General features: G+C 35.1%; 1 protein-coding gene across 2 annotated transcripts in view; it reads right to left on the reverse strand.

Moving 5' to 3' along the window:
- The window catches only part of LINGO2 (leucine rich repeat and Ig domain containing 2), a 490,090-nt gene that overhangs the window by 460,804 nt on the left and 2,711 nt on the right, over positions 1 to 26,575 (reverse strand). The window lies entirely within an intron of this gene.

Consider the following 26,575-nt stretch of genomic DNA (forward strand, 5'->3'; position numbering starts at 1 on the left):
CTTCCATCATACCTGGAGAAATAGAGGCAAAATCTGGAGATTAGAGGTGGGGATGGGTTTGGTCTGGGGGACAGAAGCAGCTGAGATTGCTGTTTTTTCTCAAAAAAAAAAAAATAGCAAAAAGACCGTGGAAATCACTTTATGACAATGAATACGAGAGAGAAGCAAAACTCAGCATCACATTTATTGATATATTGATTAGAAAGTGCCTCCATAAACATATAATGAAGATGTCCCAACTGTACAAGTAGAACATTTATTTTGAGCTTGCTTGCCTTCTCTCTCTCTTTATTTTCCTTTTTCCTTTTTCCTTTTTCCTTTTTCCTTTTTCCTTTCCTTTCCTTTCCCCTTTCCTTTTGCCTTTCCTTTTGCCTTTCCTTTCCTTTCCCGGAACCTTCCCAGAACCTTCCCGGAATCTTCCCTTCCCAGAACCTTCCTGGAACCTTCCATTAACTTACCTGTACTTCCCTTCCCTGAACTTCCCTTCCCTGAACTTCCCTTCCCTGAACTTCCTTGAACTTCCCTGAACTTTCCTGAACTTCCCTGAACTTCTCCTCCCTTTCTCTTTATTTTTGAAAGCCTTGCCCAAAGAACTTACTTCCTTTACCATAGAAATTTTCTGATGATGCTGAGAAACACCAATTAATTTGACAAGGTCTCCAGTCTAAACATAAATTCTGATCAGGCAATAATTTCATAAAATTCAACTGCAGAGATTAATTAATACTGCCAAGAAGAGAGAAAACAGCTGTAATTTATAATATGAAATGGAACATGCCTATACTATTTTTTAAGAGATGGGATATGCCATTTGGTATATCCAGTGAAACAAAAAACATTATCTGCAATGTCTCTGAAATGAGAGCCACACCATCATAAATTCAAAGAGTCATCAGTGACTTCTCATAGAAGAAAGAGTTTTTGCTAAACAGCATGTCCTTATTAAACACATTAGCTGTCCAAACTTCCTTGTACTGCTAACAAAATGAAGGTTCAATTAATTTTTTTGGCTGAAAGGGAGCCAAAGAAAGGTCCTGAAATCTTTTGTGTATCTGGGCCCTACTCTTGGAAATTAAGATCTCCAGCAGATAATATAATAGAACAATAATAATTTTTTTCTGTATTTGCTATTCCCCTATTTTTTACTAAAGAGCTGCGTTTAATGCAAGCCTTTTGCTAAAGTGAGTCCATAAGTGGTTTCATATCCTGTCAGGTTAGCATACAAAGAAAATTTCAGAATATTTTGCATTGAATTATGGTGGTCCTTTAATTAGAAACAGGAGTTTTTAACTCCTGTTTCTAACTAAAAAAAAGGGGAAAAAAGAATGGTAAGAACAATGGCACATAACTGAAACACCACTATTTGATGCAAACTACTGACTTCCATTTATGCTGAAATGATTTGTAAGCTATTTAGTTCTGCTTCCCTCAAATAAATCATCCATTAAAATATGTAGATTTAACTCTGTCTCCTCAAATATCTGAGGTTATCTGATATGGAAACCACAGGTTATCTGTGATGATGTGCCAATAAATGGGCCCTAAAATTGCACTTTGAGGCATAATTTAATTTTTAATTATTGCTTTTTGACCTTTTGTCTTTCTTGCAGAGCTACCTAATACATATACTTGAACATATCAATCATCAATAGTAATAGCACTTAGAGTAGAGAAAACACTGAAATTAAGAGAACTGCTGGACTGAGTACTTCCTTAAAGACTTGCATATAGCTCACCAGCAGTCTACTCATTAGTGGGCAGTCATGGAACAGGACAACATTAAGCCCATTGCCAAAGGGATGACTACTCTGCTGTGCAGTGCAGCAGCTTGAAGACTACACCAGGTATCATTTTATTCACACTAATAAAACTTGACAAATGAATTCTCAAGTATTCAGTTGGTAGCATCACTTTCAGGGAAGCAAGATGCTTGATGTTTCAATCAGAAAAGACAGTGAACTAATACCCCTGAGCTCTGCCAAGCAACAGTACAAATATAGGGACAATGACTGCTGAAACTTCTGCTCTTTTTAAGCTGTGCCATTTTCTACCTCCTTCATTTCTTCCTGTGCCTTGAAGAATGTGGCACTGAGAAACAGAAAGACAATGAAGGAAACAGTAGCAGCAGGAAATACAATACAAAATGTTGTCACTGGTAATTCATCTGATAATGTACAAGAAAGTGATTTAGGAAAAAAGTAACTGTAAAATAACAGGAAAACACTGAACCGTTTTCACGTGATTATCTAAAATACTGTGTCACTAGAATCCAGAATAATTTTTCTCCCTCATAGGTCACTTTTTTGCACAGATATTTAGGATAAAGTAGAGACTGAAGGAATGGAGAAGAGAATTGATACTGCATGTTATTACTTGTACAAAAATTGAGTATGGTCAGTAAAACATTTGATTAGAATATGTAGAAACTATTCTAAGAGTTTAATATGCTTAAGCATTGTAAAGCTTCAGTCTAGAGCATAAAAGTTTTCTATTACCTAGTATCTGTTTGAGTGATATGAAAAGATAATCCAAAATCAACAAGTTTCAATTTTTAGTCTATAGAACTTTGGACACAGCTCTTCCCTTCTGTGTTCATCTTCCTTTTGACCTTTTTCTGGCCAGGTCAAAGACCTTCAACTTCTGCACTAAATTTTCTGAGATAGTGATATGCCATTTTTCTGTTGAGAGCTCTAACAACATTAACACACAGGATTATTCAAACATCTTGGAAGAAAAAGTCCCCCACAGTTCCTCTTTCACTAAACTTCCTGTAATTTTTAAAACTGCTGTAGAAATGGAGTCTGTGCCTACAAGCTGGCTACATATAGAATAGCTGTTTTTGAAGTGCATGATCCAGAAAATTCTTACATATGTCCATTGGTTCTTTAAGATCAGATACAAGATGTTTAAAATCTAGTTGCTAATCATGATGGAAGGTCTCTTTTTGTTTTTTTAAATAGTAAAAATTTTCCAATGCTTGAAATACATAGCATAGAAACAAATTTTAGGAATTAGTATATTATTTTGTCTGTTTAGTTGCAGGATCTTATGGATCTTGTGAAATAAAACCTTTGCACCAAAAAGTTAATTTTGTTCATGTGATTTACTCTTTTTCTTTGCGGGTGGAGCAGATAGTTAACAGCTTATTCACCTCATTTATTTTTTCAATGCTCTTGTGTTCTTTGTAATGATTCAGCTACAGTTCTCAAGTGGGTGAGCTCAGTGAGCCAGAGGCAATGTTGACCAAGCAATACAGAAGCCAACTAATCAGTTTGTAGATAATAGCTAAAATTCAGAAACATCTGCATCCTAAAACCCAAAGGAAAAATCTCCCTGAAAGAGAAAAAACTATAGGCTTAAGAAATAAAAGGAGAAATTTAAACAGAGAATAATCAGTTATCCTTTGTCAGGTGTAGGTGTACTGGTTTTACCTGCAATAGAGTTAGTTTTCTCCAAAGCAGCTCACAGGGTGTCATGTCTTGGATTTGTGACAAAAACAATGTTGATAGCACACCCATGTTGCTGCTAGTGCTGAAAAATATATCATATCTGCATAATATCAAAGCCATTTCTGTTTCTCATCCTGTCCCAAAAGCAAGTAGGGCTGGGAATGCAAAGCACAAACTGGAAGGAGACATACCTGACCTCAACTGACCCCCACGGTATCTCATACCACACAGCATCATGCTCAATAAAAGATAGGAAGAAGGAGGAAGAAGGAACATTTGGACTTTTAGGAATTTTTCTTCACAAGTAAACACTACACAAGGTGGAGCCAAGATTTCCCACAGAAGGATGAACACCTGCCTGTTCATGGAAGCAGTGAATGAATTCTTTGTTTTACTTTGCTTGTGGGTATGGCTTTGCTTTACCTAGTAGCTGACCTGATCTTAAAATACAAATTATTCGATTTTTCCCCTCCTGATTCACTCCCCCATCTACTAGGGGGAAGTGAGTGAGCAGCTGTGTGAGCCTTAGGTGCTACCTGGAGTTAAACCACAATGATATGAAAGAAGATCCTTTTAACAGATCAAATTACATAAATTCTTGATAAAAAGGTGTAACAAGAAACAACTTATCATAACTGAATCAGAGAACATGCCTTTTATTTAAAAAAGAAAAAAACATTTTATAGTCAATAGAAATGGGGCTTTGTTATCTAATATGTGATTACTACAGACCAGACAGGATAATGGTTCTCCTAGTGACCAAATGAAAAGGAACTTACATTAAAAAAACATAATGCAGGTAAGAAGTAATACTGATGGAACACAACTTTATAGAAAATTGAGTGATATTACTGACAGAGAAGACACAAGATCAACCTACTCTACTTTGTAGTCTATGACTGCTAGAGAACACTGTGAGCATGGTAGAGAAACTGAAAAGACTGATGCATATGGGGGACTGAGCCAGCAGATTGCAAGCAGCTAGCATGCTTTTATAAGGAAACATTGGAATGAACACAGGCCAAGCAGTGAATTAGACAGGCACAGGCATTTTCCAACTCGAGTTATTCTATGGTGGACCCAACCATCAAGAGCATATACAGTAAAGGAATTATAACAAGGACAAAATTATGGATGCACCAATCTTTGAAAAATAAATCCTCCAGGATCATAGACTTATGGAGGGACATCAGTTTGGACTGGCTGTATATGGACATGGCTAGGAACCCATATTCAGAACCTAAGTAAATGCTATCTAAGTAGATTTTTAAGTGAGGAAATGAATAAATGGTTGTGTACAAAACAAAGACATTAAATTTTTTTATCACATCAACTGCTTAAGAATGGGCAAAGTAGCATGAAGGCACTGTGATTCAGAATTAGCAAAGGAGCTAAAGGTGCATAACATAATTCATTAATTGTAGCTAGAACTGGATGGGAGTATTTGTGGAGCTGTATCCACTAAATCAATAGCCATAAGCCGCGATTTCACTTCAAACAATGAATATGTAACATTTCAATGACACATGAAACCGTGACAATGAAGTAGGAACAAAAGACAACACAAAATATTTCAGATCAAAATGTCACTTTCCTTATACCCTTCATAGAAATAGTAGAGTCAAGTAGAGAAGCAAGTTCTTCAGTATATTTCTGAAAAGTCTCTGCCTGGAAATGAGTGAAAATTTTGACAGCAGGTAAGGACAAGAAAGGAAGTGATGGTCTACTATGACAGTACTGATTTTATACTAATGCCAGGAAAAAGAAGGATGACCAACTTCCCAATTTTGTGTTCCTGTTACCTCTAAGGCAACTACTTCTAAGTGAAAATATTGAGCATTTTATTTCCCTGCCAAAAAAAAAGGAATGCTGTACAAATGAAAACAACTACTACAAAGTAGCCCCTAAAAACCTTAACACCTTAAATTGCCAATTTAAAGATTCCACTAAAACTACTGCTAATAGCACTACAATAATGAAGAGAGAATTACCACATATTGAGCAGAAATTGGAGCTACGTAGTGCACACACATCCAAAAGTGAATCTCATCTATAATTTAAGGCAATAATGAAATAGTAGAGTAACTAACACAAAACTTCCTTCAATGTCTTTATATTTATCCCACTAAATGAAATTTTTGATCAAACTTTTTTAAGAAATTAATGCAGAACAAAAAGGAGGAAAAAATGCCTTCAGATCTTGTATCTTAATTTGCCCTGCTTTTTCATCCCCTAGGTTTAATTGCTGTGAGTTATACCCATATTTCTTGTCATAAATGTGCCTAATACAAACAATTCTTGGCTTTCTGAACTCATTGTAGACCTATTATTATAGCTAAAATAACATACTCCACTCAAGAATAGTAGCATGTTCAGAGGTGTGAATTTAATTCAATAGAAAAATGAATGCTCATTTTAAAATGTCCTTTATCTGCTCTATAGGTTATGTGTTTTCTCCATATCCTAAGCTGTGTTTGTCTGCAGAAACCTCAAGAATAGTAATTTATCTTCTGATGAAGAGGATCTACAGAAAATGTTTCAAATTAGTTATTTTTTTTTTCTCTCGATCAAAGGAACACCATGTTACAGCAATCTAAAATTTTTCAACAAAAGAATGAATATCAGCATTCTTTAAGAAACAGCATCTACACAAAGATAATGCTTGACAAAAACAAAATACAAGAGCAAAAAAGAACCCCAGAAAACCAAAGTCAACTAAAACAAATACTATTTAAAGTGCTCACAAAGCATATTTCCAGACTGGTATCATTACCATTAAAAATTTCTATGTATAGCAAAATCTCCCAGTGCAAAATACTGTACAAAAACACTGAACCTGTAGATTAACTGATCACTGAAGTCTCATTTATGCAGTGGGCAACGTACAGATGTACATGACAGTAGATTTTTGTCACATGTTGAATCTCAGGGAATCTCTTTTCCCTCATTTACTATTAGATAATTTTTTCACTATTCCACCTTTCTGCCACACCCCCACCCCACCCCCCCCACCCTATCTATTGTATTGCTCTTCTTTTCAAATGCTTTGGACATTTTTACATACACCTGACATAAAATATGACAAATTTGAAGCAAAAAATCAACCAAACTAAAATAAAAATACTTAGCTACAACTATATTCCATCTCATATATTCTCTCACAAGATACATTTGTTAGAATCCAGTTTTCAGTTGGGAGATTCACTTTGGAGATAAAAAGAAAATATGTTCTGACAATGTCAAAATTATTCTGCTTTCAGATTACGTCTCCTTTCAAAATCTGTTTATATTAATATATATTTAAATGACACATGAAAACATGAAGATGAAGTAGGAACAAAAGACAACACAAAAATATCTCAGATCAACTGTTATTGATTCATTTTTAGTTGTCCTCTGGAAAATAACAAGTTGAGAAAAAATGGATTTATCTGGAAGAGAACCAATTCTCTAATTTTAAAATCATAAAATAGAAATATAGGCTTAGAGTATTACTGTATGGTACAGATGAATGCAAAGCAGAGAGTGGGCATTATGTCTCCTAGAGCACACTCTTTCACTCAAAAAAAAACAAACATGTCTAGCAAGAAGCAGTAGCAGATCTTACTTTCCAAACGTCTATGCAAACTAGGATTAACAACTTTGAGTTTGTTTTGATGTCCTCTTCTTAAGGAAAGAAGTCAAAAAACATTATTACTTAAGACTAGAAGTCTTAAAAACAAACCCCAGTGTCTTCCTCTCCCACTGCATGCACATTACTGCAAATCATTTCAGAATCTGGTCTTCAGCTTCGTATTCCCAACAGGGATTACAAAACAACCTAAGTGACTTAAATTATAAAAATTAATGACTGCCTATTTTCCATTATGAAACAACAAAGATGTATCAGCTTATTTCAGAAGCCAACACAGTGTATCTCCTCTATCTATTATTGTTATGTATTCCTTACTCTGTGTATATGGACATAAAAAACATTGGGAAAAATGGCAATTAATTTATTTTAACTCTCAAGTCAGTCGCACACATCTGTCTTTTAAAAGTTACAATTTTTTTCTAATCGCTTTATTTTCTAAGTCAGGTTCCCTATGCTTTTTGGTTTTGGTTTTTTTTAAACAGGTTTTCTAGAGAAAACATTATGTTATGTTCCTTCACCATGGATTTGGTGAAGGAACATAACATTTCCACTCAAATAATGCAGCTGAAATTCTCAGAAGAAATTAAAACTGAAACACTAAACACTTACATGCATAATAATATGCAAAGGAAACTTAATTTCAGAATTAAGATCCAAGCTTCAACTCCTTTCAGAGACAAAAGATCACCTAATACCTGTGAAATGGCATGCTGTTCTTGGAAATGGTATATCTAAATGGCAGCTAGTTACAAGTATAAGTACAGTTCATTTGCCTTCAAGAAGCTGAGATTGTCTCCTCTCTCAGCAGATAACCTAAACTCACAATTAACTCTGTCAATGCCTCCACCTTGCACATAGTGAAATAATCGCACCATTCTCATTTGCTTCCCTGTAAAAAAGCTGAAGGGCATAGTTTGATAATGATAAGTTCATCTTTAATTGTGCAAATAAATCTTAGTGAAACCTTGGTAAGATCTAGTTATCTGATTTGCCACAAATCTAAGCAAAATCTACAGTCAGACCTTTCATCCTCTTGTCTCCAAAACCTTTTCCTTCCCCCCCCAGCATATCTTTGCCACATTTTAATCTTTGACATTTTACACTACATATATTAGGTTTTCCAAGGCTGACTGCTCCACCAGAGATGATAAAAAGAATTTAAAAAACCTAAAATATAATTGATAATCTAGATTCAGAAATTTTCACTTGCAGCTATTGAAGTTCTAAGTGGTGACAAATATTTACAACATTTCAGAGTTCAGAGCTACTGAACTTTTGGTGATTTGGTTTTAATGAGTTTTTGTGTAGTTTTTTTTCATATCTACTAGATCCATTCAAGATTTGCTGTCCGTACTGGGTGATTCAGTACAGGAATACTGTCAATGTCACTTACTTGAATTTTAGGAAGAAGAAACAGAAAATAGAAAAAAAAAAAAAAAACAACCACCAAAGAAAACAACCAACCAACCAAAAGAAAAAAAAAAAACAAACTACAAAACAAACAACAAAGATTTATGAAGAAAAAGCATATAGCTCTAGACACACAGAACACCATTAGCAAATATCAGTTCTGAATGTTAAGTTGTTGCCCACTGCTTTCACGGTTCCCAGATCATCTGTCCCAGTTTGGTTGAAGTCAACCCACCTCTGTAATGCGACACGAATGATACAGTATATCATTTGCACATACAACAGTGCTCACACAGCCTCATGATCAACAGGACCAAACACTTGGCCTACTTGCAAACAAAATCAATTTAAACAAAAACCTCTTTTTCATTCAGATCAATCCAGCTTGGGTTGATTGCAAAAGTATGCCCTGAGGACTATTTACTGGAGAAGTGAATTAGAATATTTACTTTACACTGGGTCAATTCACTCAAGGTGAATGTGATCTGTATGCATTTATCTGTTACTTTTAAACTTTCTCTTCTAATTTCTTGCGCTTTGAAAAAAACAAACTATTCAGTTGCTGGAAGTAGCATGGTAGCTCTAAGGAAATGGATGTATATTACAAAACACTGTATATTTGACAGCTACAATAAGTCTTTGAGATGTGGTACTGGTACTAAATCTCTGAGGAAAATCTTTTTACAAGATGGGATGTGTAAAAATCATAGTTTCCTTTCTGGTCTCTGGAATAAGGAATCTTGTTTCTCCCACTACACAATACACAAATGAAGGAACAAGGACAGGAAGGTATGTACCATATGGAGTGACAGGTGAGATATTTCAGGAACCAAAGTCAACCAAAGAAGAGCACTTTAAAAATTTCAACTTCAAAGAAGGAAAATATTTTCAGTCCTTTGGTCAATAAAAGAATAATTACTGGTCAAATATCTCTCTTGGAGGAAATGGCCTCAAGATGCCTCAGATAAGGCTTATATGCAATATTTAGAAAAATTTCTTCACTGAAAGCGAAGAAATTTTTGTAGACCAGGCTGCTCATGGAAGTTGTTGAGTCACCATCCCTGGAGGTTTTTAAAAGCAGTGTAGATGTGACACTTAAGAGACATGGTTTAGTGATGGACTTGCCAGTGCTAATGATGAAGAAGGAGTCGATGATCTTAAGGGGTTTTTACCCCTATAAAATATTCTACTTCCCTTCTACAGCGACAAGTTGAGGTAACATGCTGTTCATATTTTAAACCTCCAACTCTGAAAAGTCCTGTTATCCATCTCTGATATGACAACAGTATCATTTAGTTTCTTCTTAGGATAGTTCATGGAAGTCTTCAAGATCTAAACACCTATCAGGTGTTTATCAGCCTTCTATACAACTCACACTCATGATTCGTGGCTTAGAAACCTCAGGACTCAAATACTGACTGTCTTTGTGACTGCTTCTTAACCTATGTATGTAAAAGCAGCTGGAAACAAATTGAAACAGATTATATATAGATTATAGATTATAACAGATTATGTATAAAGAGGAGCAAAGAAGATAACTGTGAAAGAAAGACTGCTGGAAATAAGCTTTCCAACAAGAATACTGTCCAGGCTATACCATATGAAAGAAACCCACAGGAATTTACCTTCAAACATTTGTCATTCTGATACAAACCTGTTGGATCTGTCATGCAGAGTAAGAATTTAAGAACAAAATGATCTACATACAAGTGTCACTTGTATGTAATCAAGTGTATGTAATCACTTGTATGTAATCAAGTGATAATCTTTGATTATCAACTTGAAGAGCCTGATTTGTCAGAATACGTCCAGGTTTACTGGCCTGGACATATTTACTTTTCATAAATTTGATTGCCTCCATTATTGATTTCAACTGCACTTATCTGGCAGCCACACCTCTTCCTCAGTCCCCATAATCTAAGATAACACTATTACTCAGCATTCCTTAAGATATTTGAGCATCACAGCATCACAGAGATGCTACTTAATGGCAAGGAGGAGATAAAGACTTATCCCTTCACCTGAATGTTATGTTGAAACTGCCTTTTGTATTTTAGATCCTTTGATTTTCAAGAGAAAGTACTGATCAATTCTGGAACAGCCTTGAATGACTTTTGTTACTAACCCTAACCACTGATGACTTCCATTTGTAAAAATCTTTGAGCAAATTTCTATTTGTTTCCTGATGGCCTTATTAAAATCTAGTTTAAATGAAACCAATTTAATTTCAAAGTCTCTTTTTGAAAACAAAACACAGTGGTTTTTTTGAATAGTATTCAAGCAAAATGCTGGGGCTGTTTGGATACAAATTCAAAACCATCAGCTGAACTCAACACAATCTGTATTTGGGGAAAAAACTTATTTTTTCCAAGAAATTTTATTCAAATAGAAGATAAAAGTCAGTGGCACATAATGTGTCGAGGAAATATATTTATACATGATTCTTACATACAGCAAATGAACATTGATCAAATTATCATGATATTGTAAAAGTTTTACACTTTTAAGCCAATTTTTTTTTTTTACCCCTCCTACAAATCACATCATCATCACTTATGGCAAAGTTCTAGACAAAGATAAATAATTTCCTACCAGGAATGTGTAGGTTCCAGCCCTAGACCTTTTTTTTGTTTGTTTGTTTTAACCTGAAACACATTTTGCTCCCTTGGGCAGAAGTAACAGTGACTCAGTGACTTCACCAGATGGTATGTTTCTTACTGAATTGAAAACTGCACTGAAGAAAGAGTATAATCTTACTGGCATGACAGTTTTCAAACCAGTCCCTCTTGCAGGGATCTAGAGAAAGGAAAGACTTATCTTTGAAAATCAGCTTTTTGTGGTAACAAAACTTAAAGAACCTCCTGCTCAGTAACTCTATAGAAAAATAAAAATAAGAATTAGTTCAAACAGCATATTGGTAAAAAATGCTGTGAAAAAAAGAGGCTGAGCAGATATACTTTCATTATGTTTACTAGTAATAAGAACCCATTTTTAAATTTTATTTGTATTAGCCTTACTTCTAGTATGAATACCTACATTCCTCCTGAAAAAGAATAGCACTGTTACATGAAAACTTGCCCCAGAAAAGTTTGTAATAATTACATAATTTGGGTAACATCCAGACAAAAAGGAGCATAACAAAGCAAAAAGGACTGAGGCTTAAATTGAAGCAAAAGACAAAATCAAAGATCATCACTGACTTAAAGTTCAGAAAAGAGCTAAAAAGCATGTGTAATACCTTTTTTTAATGGTTGCACATTTTCTTAAGTCAAATGCTTCATGGCTTTCCAGTAACAATATGAACAAGCTCTCATGTTGAATCAAAGCAAGAATGCTATTAAAAAATTGAGTAAATCTTGAACTGGTTTACAAGACTGTTTTAATACAATAGTTTGTACCACTTGAATGGCTGTGAAAGTCCAACTGAATTACAGTGGCATAATACAACAGCCTGTTTAACTGTAGTAAAATAAGAGCATAGCAGTATTACTTATAAAGTGCTTTTTAAAACTTTTTGAGCAGAGGGTAGGGGTAGTGAGGTGACAGGAGGAGAGAGAAGGATGGGAAGAGAGGAGAGGAAAGGAAAATTAATCCAACCACCACTTGGAAAGCTCAGTACTATTTAACTTCTATTTACATATTTATCTACCAATCTAAAATACTGGTCTATCTCCTTCACAGGACTTCCTTCAGCAATCATGAGGCAATAGATATCTTTTTGCTAGGAGTGATTTGTGAAATTCTTATTATTGTGCAAAACTATTTTTCAGTCCAATATATCATTGTAATGCTAATTGTTAAAAGGCAAATAACTAAAAGATAGCCATTGTTATAGCTATTGTTCAATAAAAGTTTTTATTTCCATGTAAGGATATCCATTTTTCTTTCTTAATGACAGAAGCTACAAAGAACTTGTTATGACAGCAGTAAAAGATTCTTCATGTTCCTAAAATAAAAATCAAATTTTTCCAAGAAATGTTAAATTTCTTAACAAAAATAAGAGAATGTTCTCTATGAATATGTATACATGTGCTTGTTAAAAACTCCTGTTGTACCATATTCAAGTAATGCTTAAAGAAGTGGCAGATAATTAATGTATAATTAAGATAATGGTGTCTTACTTTAACCTAAAGGAGAAAGAAAATACCACCCTACTTAGTGGCCTCTGTACTTGTTTCTTTGTTATACAACCTGAAAGTGTTATGTTTACATACCCATTATTCCACAGCTGTTTTACACATATTAATTCAAAGACCCACATATAGATAACCAGGTGGAGTCTGGCTGTTCCCTTGGAAGAATATCCTTTTCCTAAAATATCTGTGGAAAGAAGTCTTTGGTCGGATTTTTATCTGGTTTCTTTGAAACCAGCATGTTGGGTCATGGGAAAGAGCTGTACTGTTACCTCTTACTGTTTAAAAAATACTCTGACAAAGGAACAAAAGCTAGGCATGCACTCTGTAGCGTAGGCCTTTTCATAAATGGTTACAGAAAACACTCCTCCTCTCAAATTTACTGTTAGCTGATTCTACTGATTTTACTGTCAAAGATCCAGATTGACAAACTATCTGTACAGATAAGTTCACTAAATTATTGCTATGACAAAAAAGCCACCATGTTGTACAACACAAAACCAATGTGTTTATTAAGTAAAATTTAGACTACGTGTTTGAGGACAATTCAGTTAAGCCCCTAAGACTTATACAAAACACAACTTGATTAGATGGATCAACTCATGTGATATTGTAAGCAAAAAATTAATAACGTTTGAAATTCTAGGTTATTGTGCAATGTACTAAGTACAACCTACTGAAAAGCTTGTCAGATATCTCTAAAACTTCCTCAAGTGCTCTTGTAGTGCACAAAGCTATTTACCACTCCATACAGCTCACCATTAGAAGCATTTATATTTAGCATTTATAACGAATCTTCAGTGTTTTCTACAGCTTCTTAATATGTTACATTCTATAAAGCAGTAACTGTCCATGATAACTTAAACTATTTGATAAGTGCATTTGTTAGGTTATCTAGCTGTATTTTCTGTACATAAAAAACTGCAAATATTTTTAGATTGACTGCAGTCATGAGATGCAGTGTAGCAGAATGCCCAGCCTCAGTAAGGGTTAAAGGCAAAACAGTTCATGCTTTACCCTATTTTACAAAAATTATCCTTGGTGGACAGAGGAAGGAGAGTTGCACTGCTTTTGGTATTGAAGAACGCTGAGACCAGACTGACTCTTCAATCTCAAAGCCAAATTTTCTGAAGATCGGAAGAACGATGTCTTTCTTGAAGGAAACTGGCACCAGTCAATGGCACAATTTTGGTAAGAGAGCAAACAAGTGATAGCAGTAATGACTTATATAAAGCTTCTGAGCTGACACAGCTGGCCTGGAAGTATGACTGATAGTCAACCACTTTATACTGGAGAAGCCACATCCCACTTTTTAATCGAAGAGTCTGCTAATATACATCCTCTTTTTGGAGTGTGTGTGGAGGTTTCTTCCTTGAGTTAGGACACACCTGAAGGTGTGTGAACAGGACACACCTAAAGGCTGAGTGAAAAAGATTTCCCCATAGTCATTGATATGGGTGAATAATATCAATCTGTACTTAATTATTTTGTTAGTTTTTATAGAATTGTTTCAATATAGTTTCAAAAATATTTCACTATAATAGTTATAACTAACTATATTCTGTAGTTAAAAATTCTGAATTCTTTTAGTCTAATCATTAACATGATCATAGTCTATTTAAATAAATTTTTTATTTTATCCTTATAAATACATCTGAGTTGCCATCCTTAATCACACAAAGGACAAAGTCATATAAAGGGTCAATTGCGCCTATAGAATCCTTTAGACCTAAACCATTGACCAAGTCATACTAGGATTGGCTCCAGATGCACTTAGACGTCTCTCTGACAAGGTGTTAAGAAAGGAAAGTGATCCTTTCTGAACCTCAGGATTAAATGGCAGGGTCTCTGTGACAAATCTTTTTTGATGCTCCGTTTCTGCTCACAACACTTGTAAAGAAGGTGCTTTTTAAATGCAGTCTCTACACCCTCACAAATAAAATAGCCCCAAATTATTGTCTCATAATTTCATACAAAGTAGTAGCTTCATAACTGTCATGGTTTGACGCTGGCACAATGCCAGTGCCCCCATGAAAATACACCCTCCCTGGTATCTGCTGAGATGTGACCAGGAATAAGCAAAGCAGGCCCCCCACTTAGAAACAAAGAAAAGAAAACTTTATTAACTAAACTACAACCATATGTAAAAAGAAACACACAGGAAAAATGAAAACCTTCCAAAAACATTTCCTCCTCCCCCTCACCACATTTCCAATACATCCATCCCTCGGATCACCAACTCTCAGTCCATCACCACCCTTCAGATAATCAATTCTCAGTTCATCAAGAGGAGAGGAGTCCTTCTTGTGCCATGGGCTTCCCCTGGAAACACAGTTGAAACCTCGTGTGTTTCCATGTCAGTCATGGCACCGCCCGGAGATCATTTGCCATCGTGACATCTTCCTTCCATGTCCAGTGCTCTCACCACTGCACATGGACCAGAGCTGCTTCTAGGGTTTTTCCTTTTAAGGATGCTTTGTCCCGTTCCAAAAAGAGCACAGTCTCTCACCTTCGGGACACCTGTCCCCACCAAATTTCACCCCCTGGGACTGAGAGGTCTCAACACTGAACCCTCTTGGCTCTGAGCCATTGCCTCCCCCATGGTTCTGTCCATGGCTGTACAAGAAAAGTCCAGCCAAGGCCACTCCATCATCTCCTGCCACCTGAGATTCTTCTCCACTCTTCTGACATCTTTCACTTGCATGAACTTTCATCACACTTGCTCATTTCCTCCTCCATTTCATCTCTCTCTCTCTTCTCATTCAGATCCAGGAGGATCAGTATTTGTACGGTTCCCATTATTCAAAAAAAGGGTTAAAATCTCAGGCTCTGCCCCATGGCTCCCTTGCCAGGCGCCTTCTCGCTGCCGCACCCCCCACCCTCCCCCACCCCTTCTCGTCGGCCGTGCTATCAAATTTCAAGGTGGCACATGGCTGGCTCTCTCTCTCTCTCCGAGGGGGGCTCCGCTCGCTCGATGCCTCCTGGTGCTCTTCCACCCTTCCATCCTCGGGGCCAGGCCTACCTCACCCGGCTGCATGGCCTCCCCTCCCCCGCCAGAACCCAAGAGAGCTTCCCCCCGGCTGTTCTCTGCTTTTAACCCCCGTGTTCTCAGAGGCGTATCCATATCCTCAGTGGCCACACCAGGTGCCAATATTCAAATATGAACACCCATTGGTTTGACCACAGCATCCCTGAAAACTTACTTCCTCTCAAACCACGACAATAACTGTGCATATGTTCAGAAGTGAAGTAGACCCTTTTTCTTTTTCAGTTTTAAATCCTAATAGCTGTTATAAAACAAAGTAGCCAATTTTCAGTAACTTTGAAATAAAAATGAAGAAATATCTGAAGCTTCCACAGTCTTCTAAGACACAGTAGATAAACCATTATTGAATAATCTCACAGGATATCTCCTGGATTACTACTTCATCAAAGAACAACCAAGAGGTCATTTCCCAAGGGGAAAAAAAAAAAGTTTTCTATACTTTTATAGTGGAGGGTCTTTTCCCCCAACTTTTACTAAAATAGGATCCTTATCATTAAGTTTTCTACAAGGAAACAAAGGCAGAAATGCAGCAGCCTCATTCTCCTGCCAGAGTATAAAATGTGTGACAGTTTTTTTAGAGCTTTAACTGAAAGCAAGGCAGTGAGGGGAGTAGGGGAAGAAGATTTCAGTTTAACTCAAGTCATATAAGACAGAACAGCCAGAACAGGCACAGCAATACTATCCTGGGTTACTAAAATCATTTTCCTAGCTATATAAGAAAGTGACTAATTTTAAAACATTTCTGTTGTTACAATGCAGTCTATATGATTTTTCTTCTATAATTCAGTCATACTTCATCCAGTCTCTTTTAAGATATTCACCAATTATATACATCTTAAGATAAATCACTATCTCTTAAGATATATCACCAATTCAGTGAAGTGTACTCTGAAATTAATACAGAATGAAGTTCAGATTCCAAGCACTGGTGAAAAGTACTCATAAACAGGACTGCTTACTCAGGTCGTGGTGAAGAGATGGTTTCCCCACTGCAACACTGCCAAAGTCCACAAATGTCATTCTTTAAAATGATACAGCAAATTTGGAAATCAGACACAAGCATATTGTTACAGAAACCTGCAGGTGATAAAAGCCAGTAAGTACTCTTGTACTGATATGCCTATATAAAACACTTGGTTTCAGCATGGAGATATCAACAACAGTCTCATCATCTAGGGCAATTAATTCTTCAGCCTAGATTCTTCCAATTCAAAGGTAGCACCACTACTGCCTCTTCCTGCATTCTACTTTTATCAAAAAATACTAACTAAAATCATATGTAAACTGATACCCTCTTGAGCAGAGTATTACCATGCGAACACCAAACTCAAGCCCCCAGAATCTTCACATCAGAAATGATGGATTATAAAATAAACCAAATTTTATTGATTTTTTGGAAATCCTTAGTGAAATTCCAGAATTATTAATTTATAACTTCTGCAAAATTTATTTTCATCTAGCTCTCTCTAAGGCAAATGACCATCACCAAAGCCAAAAGTGCAGATTATTTAAAATTTTTTAAAATTTCACAAGAGTAACCAGATTAAGTAAATGCAAAATGAAATTTACATCCTCATTTTTGGAAGTAATTTAAGAAAAATAATTTAATTTCATTTTTGTTATTAAAAAAAGCCAATTTTTGAAAAGCAATTAATGCAAGAACTTCAACATTTTCTGTCAAAGTATCTATAGTTTTGTCTTTGAAAAATATTTTCTGAAAGTTTCAACCTAATTACTGTTTTCTTTTTGCGAACGCATTTTTGAAAGGATAGCCACTACATATAAAGCACATAAAATTTCCAAGCTGAAAATAGCCATTCATTTAAAGCCTCATAGTCATTATGTCACACAGTATGAACACATGGGAGTGCAAATTTAATCTTCATCAAAAGCTAGACTAATAAATCCTGTCTCTGGAAATAAACTCCAAAATCACTTGCACAGGTCCAACTACCATCCTAATTCCAAAAGATAGAATTCTTTGCAAATGCCAAACTCAAAAATTAGTGTCTGAACCTTCAATCATTCAAAATTATACAACAGAGAATGCCTACTGGCTGTCATTAGTGACAGTATTGGCACCTACTCCTGAAAGAATCCCAAAGTGAGTTTGATATTAAGAGAATCTCAGTCACTTTCTGGTTAAAAAATGACTTGCAGTTCTTCCAGCCAGAACTGAAAACACTCCTGAGACAGCTTTACTGGAGATCAAAAGAAGTTCCATTTATATGCAGCCATTAGACACATGTACTCTTTTATACTGTTCTTCAAATAATTAAGGAACCACACAGATGTGGAGCCACAGTGTGCCAGAGTGCCCTAATAAAAAAAACTAACAAAATACAGGAGTAAAATAGACAAATGCCTAAGGACTTTTGAGACACTCCCCTCTGCAGCAGTCATACAAAACTTGTTACCACTTCATATGTAACTTCATTAACAGTCAGTGATGTTACCCTAAACTTTGAAAAGATGCTACACAAAAACAACAGCTCCTGCTTCTTTTTCTTGACACAGTTTTGCTGCTAATGTCTGCGAGACCCTTTAATTTTGTAGTTTCTGTCTAGTAACAGTGTTTTTTGCAGTGATGATGTCCTAAGTACATTTTTGACCTGTGAGTAGAGCAGTCTATTCACAGAAGTGTATTGAATCAATAGCATCAGCCATACACTGTGCTAGCACTCCAGTGACAGAAGGGATTATGTTGTCTTCTACCTTTTGCAGTTCCTTATGCAGTTGGCTAAAGATTGCATTGACAACTGAGCAATTGAAGCTTAGAAAAGCTAGAATTGCCAGCTAGCAAGTTCAGGATTACACAATCACCTTCCTGCCAAGAAGTAAAAGATACACTTAACATGCTGATTTACAACTGGCGAAGATATCAACAAACAGAGAAATTGAAGAGCATTCTCCTTGTGGATTTTTTTGTGATATTTTCTATTTTTACTAGTTCTGGAACAGAGATTAGCAAACAGCATGTTTCTTCTCATGTCAAACACTTAGCTGAAACATCATGTTCAAGGATTTAACCTTCCTCAAAAATATATTTATTCAATTTTTTTACAATTTGCCACAAATCTCAGATAAATAATACCACTAAATCAGTAACAATTTATTATGCCATAGAGCAGAGAAGAAAATTATTATTTTAAGAAAAGGAAAATGTAACATCTTAAAAAGACCATAGAGCAGTGCCATCTAGTGATTGACACTACAAATAAAAAATGTTTGCATTAATATGTGATGCAGAGTGAGTATTCTTGGTTCTTTACTCAGGCAAAACATTTTTGAAACAAGCTGCAGGGGTAATAACAAGTTATATCAGAGGTCATGCACTTACCACTTCAAGAGAGCTCAGCATTTGCATTTCAAAGCAAAAATGCTACTGGTAGCAGATTCAAAGGAAGAAACTACCATCACCCCTCACAATGCAGTGTTAGAAAAGGAGTTAATATTTCCAGTGCTCTACAAATAGCACAGAATAAGTATTAGTGAGCAGTAGCTCTGTTGTTCCCTTTGAAGGATGTACTGGTAATTATTAACTGGAATTAAATTGTAGGAGAAAGAGAGAACTACATAGTTCATACACAGGTTTAAATTATTTTCCTGACAGCAGCAGAAAAGGGTCCTATCGTACTCTAACTGAACCCTGTCCATAAATATTCTTAAATATTGGATTTCTTGTATAAAAAGATAAGAATCCAAGCATGGGAGATACTGAAAAAAGCAGAAATGTTGGTTTTTTTCTTACAGTTTGTGGAATATTTCATTATTACCAGCTGTTCTTAAAAAAAATAGCATGCTTCCTCATAGGGTATCTACTAACTACAAGTAACTGAAATATTATTTTGGAATTCAGATTTCAAATTTCCATCAAAATGTATATTAAACTATATACTAAACTTTTAAATGGGCGTAAGTTTGTATTATGAGAGTAGCAGGTCATTTCTGCATGTGTGTACATAGACTGGTACAGCAGAAGTTTCAAAAGAACCTGAAGTTATGCTGCTTACTGTAAATTCAGTAAGTTTTTCTAGTGTAAATCCTTCTGGTTAGTTTAAAATGCAATTGCTTTAATTTAGATCAACAGAAAGGACCACATTACTATGTATATATTTACAAGATTACTTTCTGCAGTTTTCTGTTTGCTTCATAAATGCTGAACAAACAGTAAATTATAAAGTTTTGTTAGCTGAATAGCCTATAGGAAACATAAGGTACTGGTAACTTGTCATAGCCCCAAAGCCATTACCTAATTTCCAGAGTTATTCCCAATTTCAAATCAGAAATATGATCATATTGCTTTCAAATAAAATATTACAGCAGAACATGTTCTATTTTGACGGCTGCTGAAGAAAGCATATCTGTTATATAGCCCAAACTGACTTTGCATGTCTGACACCACATTTGAAGAAGTTTCAGGAACTTCTAGTTATGTCGGCTTTCAGTATCTCATTGCTCTCCTTTTTTACTTCTGTGCTGATCTAAAGAGGTGTCCAGAGTGAAAGTACTTGAAGACAGCAATAATGATATCTCTTTCAATCAAAAGTAGAGAGTTTAAAAATTGCACCAGTTATCTGTATGTCCTATTCTCTACATCCTTGCACAGTGCTTTTTTCATGTGTCCAGAAAGCATATAAAATATTACTAGTACCAACACAAGCACCATATGGATGTAATTAAAACAGAAATTTAGGCTCTCAATACATTACAGACGCTCATTTAGTATCCTTCAATTTATCAATAATACTGTGCTAGAATGTGAATAAAATAAAACTTGAATACATAGTGACCTTGATTACATATTTAAGTGTAAATTCCAGCACCCATGGATGTAACATACATTCCTCATACTGAACATCTACAATGATGAAGATTGATTCTTCTATATGAAGCATTTCCTTACTTCCAGTAAAACTCCATTTTCTAGCTAAACAACTGTCTCTAAACTGCAGACCAAGCAATAGCTTCTTTGCTTTATAAAAGGCAACGGTGAAAAAAAGCCATTATCTTTAGATGCACCAAATATTCAGTACTGTTACCCTAACTGAATGAGCAGTGAACTGTTTGAACCTCCTAGCTGTTAAATATAACCATAATCTCTTCTCTGCAACTCTCACCTGATGTATATTCAAATAAAGAGAAAAAAGAGAAAACAAAAAAAAACCCCACTTATAAAAAGATTTTAAGTGAAATCAAGCAATATTAAGCAGAAGTAAAAACGCAGATTTGGTTGTTGTACAATCTAAAATCAAGATGGTGTATTGCTATAACACACCACATGATTGTATCAAGGTGTTGATGTAAGTATTTGAAGGCTACTGTCTACCCACACTGCAAAGTGAACAGTTTTTAAGCAAGGCTATGAAGAGTAGCATGTACTGGTCAACTGTACAGGTTGGTTAGTGGTGCAGTAACCAATGGTGCAACGATTAAATTGACGGTTCCTACACTCTGGTACCCCTCCTTCTGAGCAATGTAAATAGCTTCAGCCAACAGCTAAAGCCCCACAGGAAAAGATAAAATTGCCAAAGCCAAGGAAGCAATTGAGCAACATGGCCTAATGCAAAAGATTTTTTTATGATATTCAGAGCACTCTTATTATTTTTTTTTTTTTACTCATGCTTTGTTCTTCTAGTGCTGTTTAAAAAATTTTGCCTGGCTATAATACCTCTATGGTTTTAGGAAAAAAATCCTGAAATTCTTACTTCAATACTGTTTGGTTAATGGACTATTAATTTTTAAATAGATAGTAATTCAAATTTCTTTACCCATCACATGATTTTCTGTTTGTCTAATGGGGAAAAAAAATCATAGAAACTAGAATATTTATTATTATATAACTTTATCATACCTCTACTTTTTCCATTTCAAAGCTTTAGCATGTTAATCTTTAAGTACATGAAGGGTTTTAATTTTTTATACATCACAGTGATTTTTTTCTTTTTTACCTTTGGCTGTTTTCAAAACTGCAAAAACTGTTCACAAAGGAAAAGTACAAAATAATTACTGAATAAATCTAAGCAAGATTTTTGTAGAGTTCTTAATTTTTTTTTTTTTCATGTATAAGACTTTTTAACTTGTCTTTCCCCCATAACTGTTTAACAGGAGTAATTTGATGACTTATTTTGCAGTCCCCAGTGCATAACACTGCCCACTACTTAATTACTTCTATGCCAGAGTAGAAATTATATCTGTTTCTTACAAGAACTAGTTTTTTCAAAGCCCCAAATGACTCCTGTTCTGAAAACTCTATCCCTAAAAGAATACGAAAGACTTAATGGCTCAACACAACTTCCATTTTCAGAATACGGTCTGTGAAAAGCAGAGAAATATTGGTTGCAAAGAATAAAAAAACTAAATTATTTACAATCTCTTTCTTTTCTTAAGAACATCCATGCAACTTTGTTCCTTTAATCAAGCTTTTTAAAACAGTATATGAACATTTTGAAGAAATGTTATCAGCAAGAAAAGTATTTTATAATAAGAATGTAACTGTACATTCACTTTAAGCCATGCTGGCAGTGAGAATGAAGCTGGACAAGACTGTTATTATAGCACGTTTGTATATTTGTCTCCTTAAAGTGGGCAGCAATCATATCTTCCTGATATGTTCATCTAGATGTTTTGAGATGTTGACTTCATTTATTTTTCTGAATTACTTCCTTGGGGTTTGACTACTATTTATTAATTCCTGACCTAATTGTTCTTCCTAATAAGTGGCTATCCTCCAGATCAGACATAGCATTTAAAAATAAATTATAGATTCAGAAGTCACTCAGGTGCTCAGCTATGCATTTTCTTTAGAAATCTAGGAAGCAAGCTATTGCAAGCTTATTATTTACTGCAGTTTAATGTCTACAATTGTTCCACTGCCTTTTACCTTGATACATCTTTACACTACCTTTGCAATAACTCTAACATAATTACTTCCTCTTCATTGCTTATGGAGACAACAGAAACAAGAATTTCTTGGGGTTTAAGCTTATGTGAATCTACTTATCTACTTTATAACCTATTCTAGCAAACTGAATCCATTCCCAATTGGAATGAATTCTTGTTTGCACTAGAGTCTGTTTATGTTGTGAGCACAAAGGAATTTTATCTCAAATTTAACTGGTCCTCTTACTTTTTGAAGGCTTTCACTACAATAAATTAATATATTCTGTTTTCATATGTTGCCTATAGCCCAAAGTGCTTCTTTTTCATTGCAATGTGCGCCAGTTTACACTGGGAATGGAACAGTGAAAAGCTGGCATGAGACAGCTATTTCTCAATAGATTTGGTTACTCCCACTCTGTAGTTCAAAAAAGAAACAAAACAAAAGAAAAAAAAAATCAAAAGTACTATAAAGCCTATAAAGCCATTGGCCAATGTAGAATTCTGCATATTCTTCCAGACTACCTCCTCATGTACTGCCACAAACACAATCCATTTCCATAATGGTTCTTCCTGACGTACATTATTGACATTACATTTTTCCTGGCTTTCAAATCAAAAATCTATTCCTGATACTACTGCTCAAAGTAATACTTTCTATTTAATAGAATGGTAAGTCACCTCTTTTCTTCTTTATAATTGTTCTGGTTTTCATAGTTACATACAGCACTGGAGGCATTCAGAGGAATATCTAAAGCAAGTCTTGTACTCACATGGGGCCATTGAAGATGAGTGGCTTTCTGAATCTCAACACTTTCTAACACCCATGAAAGGAATAGCAACACAGTCTCTTCTTTCAGGACAATTACTGCTATGCCTGAAAAATTGAATCACAGTGTTTAAGCATAAGTGTAGTTGGTTACTTCTGAGAGCAGCTCGGCAAATTGATGCTGAGAGGCCACGGGCTTGTCTGGCTCTCTCTTTCCCAGTCACACTCCACTGTTCCAGCTTCAGTCTTTCCTAGTCCTTTCCACTTCAGAAACATGAGATTTTGTTGCAAACAGTCACAAACTCTATCTCCTCTTTCCTACGGCTGACAGATGTTATCCATCCCAACTAAGGGTCTGCAGAGTTGTAAAATCTCACAATCTTGAAATCTCTCCCTCCTTTTTATTCTCCAGGGCCTAAAGGGGAGCATAATTTCTTCTTCCCAAGAAGTTTGTTTCTATTTTTTTGTCTCTTTGAGTTTGTCTCTTCTATCTCAGTCTCTATAAACGTGATAAAACACAGTTGAGTCTTTGTATGTGTCCTCCCCACACACATTACCTGCCTGCAGAACTCATGCATTCCAGATGTGGCAGAGTTTTGATGATTTTAACTGACTTTGGTACATGCTGGCCTGCAAAAGGTGTATGGGACAATATCATTGCTGAGGCTCATGTGTGCTGTGAATGGGAATCTATTTGATGACTTGTCACAGAGGAACACAAACCTTTCTTCGTTAAAGGAAACAGAATCCTGAAGATGCCAAAGTGAGCTTTTCCTCAAGAAATTCTCTCATGAAACTCTTCACAACCAGCACCTACTACTATTTCATAAATACTTCACCAAAACACAAGTTGAAATGCATTTTATGAATTGCAGCAATTGAGAAATAAATACCATTTGAAGAAAACTTTGTGTTTTCTCAGAAACAAGATAAAGTGAAGGAAATAATGGGATGAAAGTTCTTCAGGTTGGAAAGTGAACGGGAGATGACAATCTAAGTAGCTGTCGTGTTCTAAGACCAGCCTATTTGGTTTCCCCAGTGATGTGATTCCCCATATTAAACTCAGTTACAGAAAAAACACCAGACTCCAGTGAAATTCCACTCTTCCCTTAGAGATGGAGATCTGCATTTGTACAGCTCAAAGATGGTCTTTGGTCTGCCTCAGTAAATGCCACCCCATGACTCTTATAAATATTCAACACTGAAGACAGGTCGGCTTAAAGGGAGCTGAGGGACAGGGAGAAGTGAGGGGTACGGAGTGTTATTAAATTCCTATAAATTTAACTAGTGACCACTGGTTGCTCCTAGGCATTAAACATGCATATCAGAACAAAAGCAGTTTTCTAAATTATAACTTCTAATATCAAAAAAGTAAGAGTTAATTTTTCTTACCTATAGTTTTACAGGACATATTTGGAGTTTTCTACCATTGAAAAGAATCTGTGTCCACCTGAAGAATAATGGCTTTAAGAAGCCATGCAAATTTTATTTTAAAAAAAAAGTAGAAATAAAGCATGTTTATTCAAAATTATAAAATATTAATCATAGTACTGTTGTATAAATACTAGCTAAGAAAAAAGAAATAGGACTTTAGAATAATTATTTTTCCTTAATCTGACCAAAGGACAGGCATTTTGCAGTTAAACAAAACCCACAATAAAGAAATATTTTTATAGAAACAAATATTTCTGCTGAAGATGATTCTGTTTACTCCATTGAAATACATTTTAGTTTTGTTTCCAATGATGACAAAAGTCGACAAATACTCTATTCCTTTTTCTTTCATTGCAACTTTAGTTTTGAGATTGACAGCTAATAAATTATGTCACTTTATTTGCCCAACTAAAACCCAATTTTCTCAGTTTTCTTTGTTTTTGGGAAATTTAATAGATGAAATAGACCATCAGATGAAAATCAAGATATCCATTCCCTTCAGAAACATTTATTTTTCTGATTTTTTTTTTAAGAATCACCTACTTTGACTATGCCATTTAAAATACACCAACTCAGGTAGAATTTTGGCATTTCTTTACAACACTTGCATGCTATGAAGGGAATGAGAAAACTGTTAGCAGAAGTGCAAATCAATAGTAAGAAGCAGTTTAAAATACTTCCACTTTCCATAAAATATTAATTGCAATGCACCCTTATTTCTATTTGCATGTAATTAGGAATAGTTCTGAAAGATGGGTTAAATGGTCCACTAATTCCACCATGCAGAAGAGGTGTTCACTAAATATCCACACTGACCTAACAGGACTTTTACAATAATAATCAATCTGAAAACATTAACAGTATATCAATATAGAACAAGACTTGCCTACAGTCTGCTGATACAAATATCTACTTCCAGTTTCAAAAGCAATAAGAGATTAGGCTGTAATCAAATAGCAGCTCTGATCAGTATGTTTATAAATAATCTTGTGAACTACTGCTTCATAGAATAGTTCCTGATAGAAAAAAAAAAATCACAAGATTTGCATTTTATCAACAGAAAATGGGCCACCAAAATGTCATTATACAACACAGATGACAATTTATCTTCCTTCCTCCACAGATTTTCATCATTAAGAAATTAAATTGTCCCCCAGGAATCAAAAGGTTTATAATATGGGAAGCAGCTCAAATATGAATTCTACTCAGCATATCTCATGGGAATAATATTGATATCTCAGCACAGAAAACATTGACTGGTATATTACATATCTTGAAGACCAGTGTCTATAAATTTCAAATATTTCAATCCCATTCTTTACAGAGTCATCTCATCTATTTTAATGTTTTTCTAAGTAACAGAAAGGCCACACTCTACAGAAAAGAAGAAAAGTCTTGATTTTATGCTTTCAAATTAAGTGAAAAAATGAGTATCTGGCTAAAACCACATGAGATTAAAACATTTTGGAAAATCAACAGTTAAACTAGTCACTGTACTAATTAGAAATAAGCAACAATTTATAAAGATTCATAATTAGACACACCTTAGCCAAATCAGCCTTATGCAGAGGCATGTCAATCAGTGACTACTTAGAAATAGAATTTTCTTAAATTTCCTTAATAGCTGTACAAAAAAATGAAGAGAAAGCACAGAGAATTAGAATGTACTCCGCATAATGTATCATAGTACTAGTAGCCAAATAAGCTCCTTTGCAATAGGAGCAATATACATACCTAGTATCATATAAATTTACTGAAACTGATCCACTTATCCTTCCATTTGTCCATCATCTGGATTTTTAATTACCAGCAACAGCTGTA

Source organism: Molothrus aeneus, chromosome Z (assembly GCF_037042795.1).
Source record: "Molothrus aeneus isolate 106 chromosome Z, BPBGC_Maene_1.0, whole genome shotgun sequence".
NCBI lineage: Eukaryota > Metazoa > Chordata > Aves > Passeriformes > Icteridae > Molothrus > Molothrus aeneus.